At 39.8% G+C, this 8,417-nt stretch overlaps 2 pseudogenes; both read right to left on the bottom strand.

Moving 5' to 3' along the window:
• Positions 1-1,076: 1,076 nt before the first annotated feature.
• On the bottom strand, positions 1,077-1,622 carry LOC149140507 (protein DETOXIFICATION 16 pseudogene; annotated as a pseudogene).
• Positions 1,623-6,915: 5,293 nt separating this feature from the next.
• LOC149140506 (protein DETOXIFICATION 16 pseudogene) overlaps positions 6,916-8,417 on the bottom strand; it is a 151,958-nt pseudogene continuing 150,456 nt past the window's right edge.

Genomic DNA, 8,417 nt, shown 5'->3' with positions numbered 1-8,417 from the left:
TAATTAGCTGATCGAAACCTTGCTTTGAAAGGCAGCAATATGGACAAATATTCCAGAACTTGGCTGAGCGAATGATTTCTAGGAAGACCCTACACGGTCTCTCCAAAATTGGCACAACAATTCAACCTCAACTCCCTAAAAATGCACTTCAACTTCAACTACAGGAATATTACTTCATTCTTGGGATCTAAAATAATTAATTAGCTCTGCCTCCTTGAAGCAAACCGTCATCCCTGACTTGTTGAGACAGTGCACTTAGGCCAAAATCTGATACTTTAAGATTTCCATATGTATCCAGAAGCAAATTTTCTGGCTTCAAGTCCCTATGGTAGACACCCCCCATTCGTTTCACCAGAAACGGATCCAATTCTTATGCTGCTCGATAGCCGAGGGATGAGCATCCATGGAAATATCTTTTCAGTGGCAGGCGCACCTCTGTGTCTTATTTGGAATAACGCCATTATCTAAACCGCGGTGAGCTAAACAAAAAACATCGCTCAGCACATCATCCTTATAAGTAGCATCTGTAGTGATTCTGGTGATTTTGCTAATGCAGGTGGCCATCAGAAGTGCCACATCTCAATCCCGGTGTCAATGGCGATCTTGTGGCAATCAAACCTTTATAAAGACCATTTGACACATGGCATTAATCACTGAATTTCATAAGAGCACTCTCATATCTTTAATATGCGCATTAATGCTGAACCAACATGCTTTATAATATTTATGACACTTGCATTTATATCGGTCATCTTAAAACCCATGTGCCTTGAAGAAACGGCTACAACGCATTTCGCATAAGCCAGGTAATTACGATAGCTCCAAAACATTTTTGTTTCAGAGAGTAATATCAAGAAGGAGGCGCTGTGTGTCCCAGTCTAAAAAAAATGTGATCCCCTGCAGTAATAAACACAACGCTGCCTCTCTGTAACACTTGGAGTATGAATGCGAAATTTTTTGAAGGCGCTCACATTTAACCAAAACCTGATCAACTTCTTTTGGGTGCTCCCATATATCCTTTTCTGTGCAGCAGTGATAAATTTTTGATAAGATTTTCCTTTGTTAGCGCAATGTTCTTAGCAACAGAACAGGTGCTCAAATGCCGAAGGTCCCCTGCCGCCAGCATGCAGTGCAAAGGCTAAAATGACAGCTATAGGCATGCCAACCACATAGTATGCCCCAAGATTTGCATAGGCACCCAACGTTTGCCATCCACATCCTCTAGCAATACCTGATAGAACACCTTGGATGGCATCCATAAATGTTGAGGGTACAAGCAGTGGCATCATGGTTGAAATGCATTCAACTACCTCTACTTCATTGCTATAAGCATAGCCCCATACATCTCTGATAGAGAATAAAATATATCCTATCATAAGAGCCTCATTGACTGCCATACAAACCCCGACACACACTGATAACTGTGCAGTGCGTGAGCGTCCAGCTCCTAGTTCATTGGAAACTTGTGTACTTACAGCAGCACCCACGCCAAAGGGGATCATATATGCAACTGCATCAGTGCTAAGACAGATGGAGAGAACTGATATCTCAAGTTCAGGCTTAGGTAACAAACCGGAGAATAGAACAAGCATTTCAAAAGACCAGTATTCCAAGCAACGCATTACTGCAGATAGAATAGTAAGCTTAAGAAAATTTGTAATGTCATATAAAGCTTCCCTTGAGAAAGATGTCCATGTCTTCTTGCATGCAGGGGAAGATTTAACATAAATTGATAGAAGTGCCACATTTAGCCAATTGGAAATGCTATTTGCAAGCGCAGCCCCTTTATTACCTAATCCAACTTTGAACACCAATACCCAACAAACGGGAACATGAACTTTATCATAAATATTTTTCAAATCTTTCAATCCATTGTGGCGCCCTGCTTTGTGAAAGAAGTTACAGATTGTGAAAAGACAATCCCAAATATCAAACACTCTATGACTTATAAAATTTAATAGATTCTTTGTCTAGAGGATTCAACACAAAATCTCCTGCAAGTCTCCCACATTAGTATGTACATCTTTCACAATCACCCATGAGCCAGAATTCAGAGATAACTCCCTTAATGTATTTGATGGCAATCCTACAATAGCTGCATCATCATAAGGTGTCTCCTTGAACATACTGCCACTGCTCTCATCAACATTCCTGGAAGAAGAACTCTGTACAATAAGCATGCTAGGATTTGGACCTTCACTGAAAACTCAAACAAATCCCCAGTTTCGTAGCACGCTACGAAACCACTCAAACAGGTAGCGCTGCGAAACTGCTAAAAAGAATTCTGGCGCTGCGAAACTGCTAAAAAGAATTCTGGCGCTGCGAAAACACCCACTCTTTAAGCCAGGCTAAAAAAATTTAACTACAGCATTTTCAGTGATAACAGTGGCTCCACTAGGGATAGTGTGCCCTTGTGGTGCGCTAAGAACATGCAGCTCCAGTGCCTTATCCATTCGTGACAAACAAAAATTTGCTTGACAAGCATGACTGTAGGAGAAAGAAACTACTGCTACTGAAAAATAAATGCTCAGCCAACTTTGAGCTTATTTTGCATTTACCTCTACCTACCTACCCTATCAGCTGCAAACTCCACTTGTAGCTCAAGCAACATGATATTTCCAATGTAGCCAATCATTCATCTTATCTGACATTTGAGTCCTTTGGCTGTGCTTGAAACAAAAATAAATCAGATACTGAAGTAACTGAGGCGGCATGAGGTGTAACTGTTCTTCAACATGAAAATATAACTAGAAGCCGCCTGAACAGTAAATCTTATCCATGTATTCAGCTATAGGGTCAAAAAACACATGGTTAGTTTGCTGATTCTCAAAACTTTCTGTATCTTTAGACAACTTATCTTCAGCCACACCAAATTTATTTGATATACTATCCAACTGCCTATCTGAATGATGCTCACAAACAATGTAATTTTCCTCACTACTATGATCATTATTTGAAGTAAGCTGCTGTAAGGAATTACAAAATTGAGCAAGCTTTTCCTCTGCCTGAGGGTCATAGAAAATTTCCTCCAATATCTCTTCTTGCTGGGTGCAATCAATTTCACCTTCATCATGATCTGAAGCCAGACCAATCTGCTGCATCTCTACATCAATATCAAAGGATGAAACATGGTTTTCACAGGTAAACTCTTGTTGCTCTTCATGCGGCGCTTCATGGAGTGTTATACCTTCTTCTTGGTGCTGAAAAACATTGTCATGAAGAGCCTCTAAAATTTCTTCATCTGTAAATTCATCATCACCATAATAATCCTCCAAGCACTGAATAAGATTCAAAGAATGCCTACAGCAATCTTTGAGCAGCAACAAAGAAGGATAACATTCTTTAAACATTTCACAGAACACATCATGGAAGTCAGCAAGAGAAGATAATGAACCATTTTCCAAACTTTTATACCAAGACCATGCTTCTCCTTCTAAAGTAGCCATAAACATCCTCATGAGACAATCTTCAGGGAAATGAACCTTAAGACTGCGTACATGTATGTGAAACTTAACCAAATGGAGAGCAGCATCATCCTTCTTTTCATCTTTGAATATTGGAAGATCATCCAACCAATCAACCTTTGGCATAGGATTTGGAAAACCAGGGATATGAGACCGATTCATAGGAGCATACCTGGCATTCTTTCTTGCAGTGGAATCCATCTTGAAACTTCATCAAGCTACTGATCTTCTAGCAGTGGAGTCACCTTCTAATTTGTTCTTTGATGTGTGGAGTCGCCAAGGTAGTTCTGCAGCCTTGAAAATCATTTGAACTCCTGCTACCTTCAGAAATTCAATCTTAAGCTCCCGGCAGACGCACCAAAATGTTATCACAAAACCAGTACTAGGGACTGCAACCAAGCAAGGTCTCATGTAACTGTTTCAGACCATACTTTAGATTAGGAATTAGCCTTCCTAATCAGAGAGGGCTCTCTCACAACTCTTGACAAAATCCTTCAAACACTAGATGGCTAACTCTTTATTTACTTATGAAAGCATAACTGGTTGGAAACACATCAAACTAGCTCTCATTGGGCTATGGAGTCTATAATATCAAGTAAACAAGGAAAACACAGTGACCTCATAGAAATCAAGGCTCTTAGCATTACATGTCAAACATATTTCACCAAAACATAGCTTGCTGTATACACAGGAAGTCAGAGCATATATTTATGAATTCTGAGTGATTGCATACAACAAAACCATAAAATAACATAAAGTACCACACATCATCACTACATTTGATCATGACAATCCTTCGAGAATCTTGAGAAGAGAATAACTCTGTTTTACTATTACTGTCAAAAAAGGTCTTACAATGGCCCAAAACAACACTGTTTTTCTATTAAGTATCCAACCCTTTCTACATCTAACCTTGGCCCATATATAGGCAAGCAAACTAAAACACCTCGAGCATCCTCCTCCAGCATGAGGGGAGCCTCGAAGGTGGCTATTAATTATTCCTACATGCTACTCACTAATGCATTAATTACAAATATGCTGAACTATAATTACACACTATCCTAATCAAAATAAAATACTAATTTCATTCTCCTCGTATGCTTGATGCTTTCTTGAATGCTTTAACAGCTGTCCTCCTTCAATTATTCTGATATAGCTGAGCTACAGGTGCAATGGATGGTGATTTAGGATGTTTAAGAGCGCTGGTAGCTCATTAAATGACCGGAAGGTGTGCTCCTATTATAATGGTTTCTGTCTCCCAACATTCTCCTAACATATAGCAGTCTGCTCCCAAATCCTTTAATAACGCCAAGTATGGAGTGATGCCAGGTTTCTGATGTGCTGTAGGTGGTCTTTGATAGACATCTGTTCCTTTTCCTCAAACCCCCGCTCACCGTGTCACACTAGCTGCTCTGTGTTCTTTTAAAATCATCACCTACAGCAGTTTCGTAGCGCGCTACGAAACTGCTGTGTGATTTAAAAACACAGTCCCCCTCACTGGTTTTCTGCTAACACTGTGCTACATTTATTAATGATCTTCCTCATTCCAACAAATGAACAACAATTTGCAAATAATCCTGTTTAGCTGCCAGGCTTCAATGTCAATAGCTTTTCCTAAAAACAAACTCAAACAGCATGCTCGGATTCCTCTGCTTTCTGGAGATACTTTTAGGCCTGCCAAAAGGTTCTTGTAAAACTTATGAAATTCCAAGGTATCACCTCTAGCCTTGCGGACTTCAACCATAAAAAGAGAAGAAGCTACTTCAAATACCTCTGTAGCTACATTCAAATGACCCTTTCTTCCAGTCTTTGAACCTTGCATCTTCATCTTGTAATTTCTCTTTTGCACCAGAAGAAAACCATGAAGGGCATGTAAAATCTGATTTATATATCTTTTTATACAATGTCATAAGGTTTGGATCATCAAAAGGCAAGTAACCTGCTATTAAAACAAATAGGATGACACCACATGACCACAAGTCTGCAGTTGCCCCATCGTATATCTACCCTTTTTCCAGCCACTATAGTGAGCAAATGACTGCATATGGAGGTCATCATTCAGAGTAATAATATCAGCAATTACATGCAGTGTTCAACAGAGATTTAATAATTGTTTTTCACCTCCCAACACTTGGGTATACTCAGGAAATCAACACAAAGGTACTACAGTATTTAATCTAGCAAATTTCAACCCAGAAATGACAAATTCGTGGCACCTTCAGATCTGAGATCAACATGAAAATATCAGTCCCTAAGACAGATTTTTGGCCCACTAGTTGTAGTAAATTCGACCACAAGTTCAGCTCCACATTTTGAAGATAGACTTGGCACAAATTCTTGAAATGCAAGTAAATCATTTGTCCTCCTCTAGGGTGTAATTAGCTGATCGAAACCTTGCTTTGAAAGGCAGCAATATGGACAAATATTCCAGAACTTGGCTGAGCGAATGATTTCTAGGAAGACCCTACACGGTCTCTCCAAAATTGGCACAACAATTCAACCTCAACTCCCTAAAAATGCACTTCAACTTCAACTACAGGAATATTACTTCATTCTTGGGATCTAAAATAATTAATTAGCTCTGCCTCCTTGAAGCAAACCGTCATCCCTGACTTGTTGAGACAGTGCACTTAGGCCAAAATCTGATACTTTAAGATTTCCATATGTATCCAGAAGCAAATTTTCTGGCTTCAAGTCCCTATGGTAGACACCCCCCATTCGTTTCACCAGAAACGGATCCAATTCTTATGCTGCTCGATAGCCGAGGGATGAGCATCCATGGAAATATCTTTTCAGTGGCAGGCGCACCTCTGTGTCTTATTTGGAATAACGCCATTATCTAAACCGCGGTGAGCTAAACAAAAAACATCGCTCAGCACATCATCCTTATAAGTAGCATCTGTAGTGATTCTGGTGATTTTGCTAATGCAGGTGGCCATCAGAAGTGCCACATCTCAATCCCGGTGTCAATGGCGATCTTGTGGCAATCAAACCTTTATAAAGACCATTTGACACATGGCATTAATCACTGAATTTCATAAGAGCACTCTCATATCTTTAATATGCGCATTAATGCTGAACCAACATGCTTTATAATATTTATGACACTTGCATTTATATCGGTCATCTTAAAACCCATGTGCCTTGAAGAAACGGCTACAACGCATTTCGCATAAGCCAGGTAATTACGATAGCTCCAAAACATTTTTGTTTCATAGAGTAATATCAAGAAGGAGGCGCTGTGTGTCCCAGTCTAAAAAAAATGTGATCCCCTGCAGTAATAAACACAACGCTGCCTCTCTGTAACACTTGGAGTATGAATGCGAAATTTTTTGAAGGCGCTCACATTTAACCAAAACCTGATCAACTTTTTTTGGGTGCTCCCATATATCCTTTTCTGTGCAGCAGTGATAAATTTTTGATAAGATTTTCCTTTGTTAGCGCAATGTTCTTAGCAACAGAACAGGTGCTCAAATGCCGAAGGTCCCCTGCCGCCAGCATGCAGTGCAAAGGCTAAAATGACAGCTATAGGCATGCCAACCACATAGTATGCCCCAAGATTTGCATAGGCACCCAACGTTTGCCATCCACATCCTCTAGCAATACCTGATAGAACACCTTGGATGGCATCCATAAATGTTGAGGGTACAAGCAGTGGCATCATGGTTGAAATGCATTCAACTACCTCTACTTCATTGCTATAAGCATAGCCCCATACATCTCTGATAGAGAATAAAATATATCCTATCATAAGAGCCTCATTGACTGCCATACAAACCCCGACACACACTGATAACTGTGCAGTGCGTGAGCGTCCAGCTCCTAGTTCATTGGAAACTTGTGTACTTACAGCAGCACCCACGCCAAAGGGGATCATATATGCAACTGCATCAGTGCTAAGACAGATGGAGAGAACTGATATCTCAAGTTCAGGCTTAGGTAACAAACCGGAGAATAGAACAAGCATTTCAAAAGACCAGTATTCCAAGCAACGCATTACTGCAGATAGAATAGTAAGCTTAAGAAAATTTGTAATGTCATATAAAGCTTCCCTTGAGAAAGATGTCCATGTCTTCTTGCATGCAGGGGAAGATTTAACATAAATTGATAGAAGTGCCACATTTAGCCAATTGGAAATGCTATTTGCAAGCGCAGCCCCTTTATTACCTAATCCAACTTTGAACACCAATACCCAACAAACGGGAACATGAACTTTATCATAAATATTTTTCAAATCTTTCAATCCATTGTGGCGCCCTGCTTTGTGAAAGAAGTTACAGATTGTGAAAAGACAATCCCAAATATCAAACACTCTATGACTTATAAAATTTAATAGATTCTTTGTCTAGAGGATTCAACACAAAATCTCCTGCAAGTCTCCCACATTAGTATGTACATCTTTCACAATCACCCATGAGCCAGAATTCAGAGATAACTCCCTTAATGTATTTGATGGCAATCCTACAATAGCTGCATCATCATAAGGTGTCTCCTTGAACATACTGCCACTGCTCTCATCAACATTCCTGGAAGAAGAACTCTGTACAATAAGCATGCTAGGATTTGGACCTTCACTGAAAACTCAAACAAATCCCCAGTTTCGTAGCACGCTAAGAAACCACTCAAACAGGTAGCGCTGCGAAACTGCTAAAAAGAATTCTGGCGCTGCGAAACTGCTAAAAAGAATTATGGCGCTGCGAAAACACCCACTCTTTAAGCCAGGCTAAAAAATTTTAACTACAGCATTTTCAGTGATAACACATTCTTTCAACAACTCCATTTTGCTGAGGAGTTCTAGCTGTAGAGAATTCTCTCCTTATCCCATGTTCATCACAGAAATCGAAAAATTCATTTGAAGTAAATTCCCCACCTCTGTCGGATCTGAGGCACTTAATTTTGTGACCTGATTCATTTTCAACCAAGGCTTTGAAGGATTTGAATTTTTCGAATGCT

Source organism: Pinus tabuliformis, chromosome X (genome assembly GCF_031772625.1).
Source record: "Pinus tabuliformis cultivar Carrire ecotype Pingquan chromosome X, CPIR1, whole genome shotgun sequence".
NCBI classification, from domain to species: Eukaryota; Viridiplantae; Streptophyta; class Pinopsida; order Pinales; family Pinaceae; genus Pinus; species Pinus tabuliformis.
Note: the sequence above shows the minus strand (reverse complement) of the source record. Positions and strands in the feature narration are given on the sequence as shown.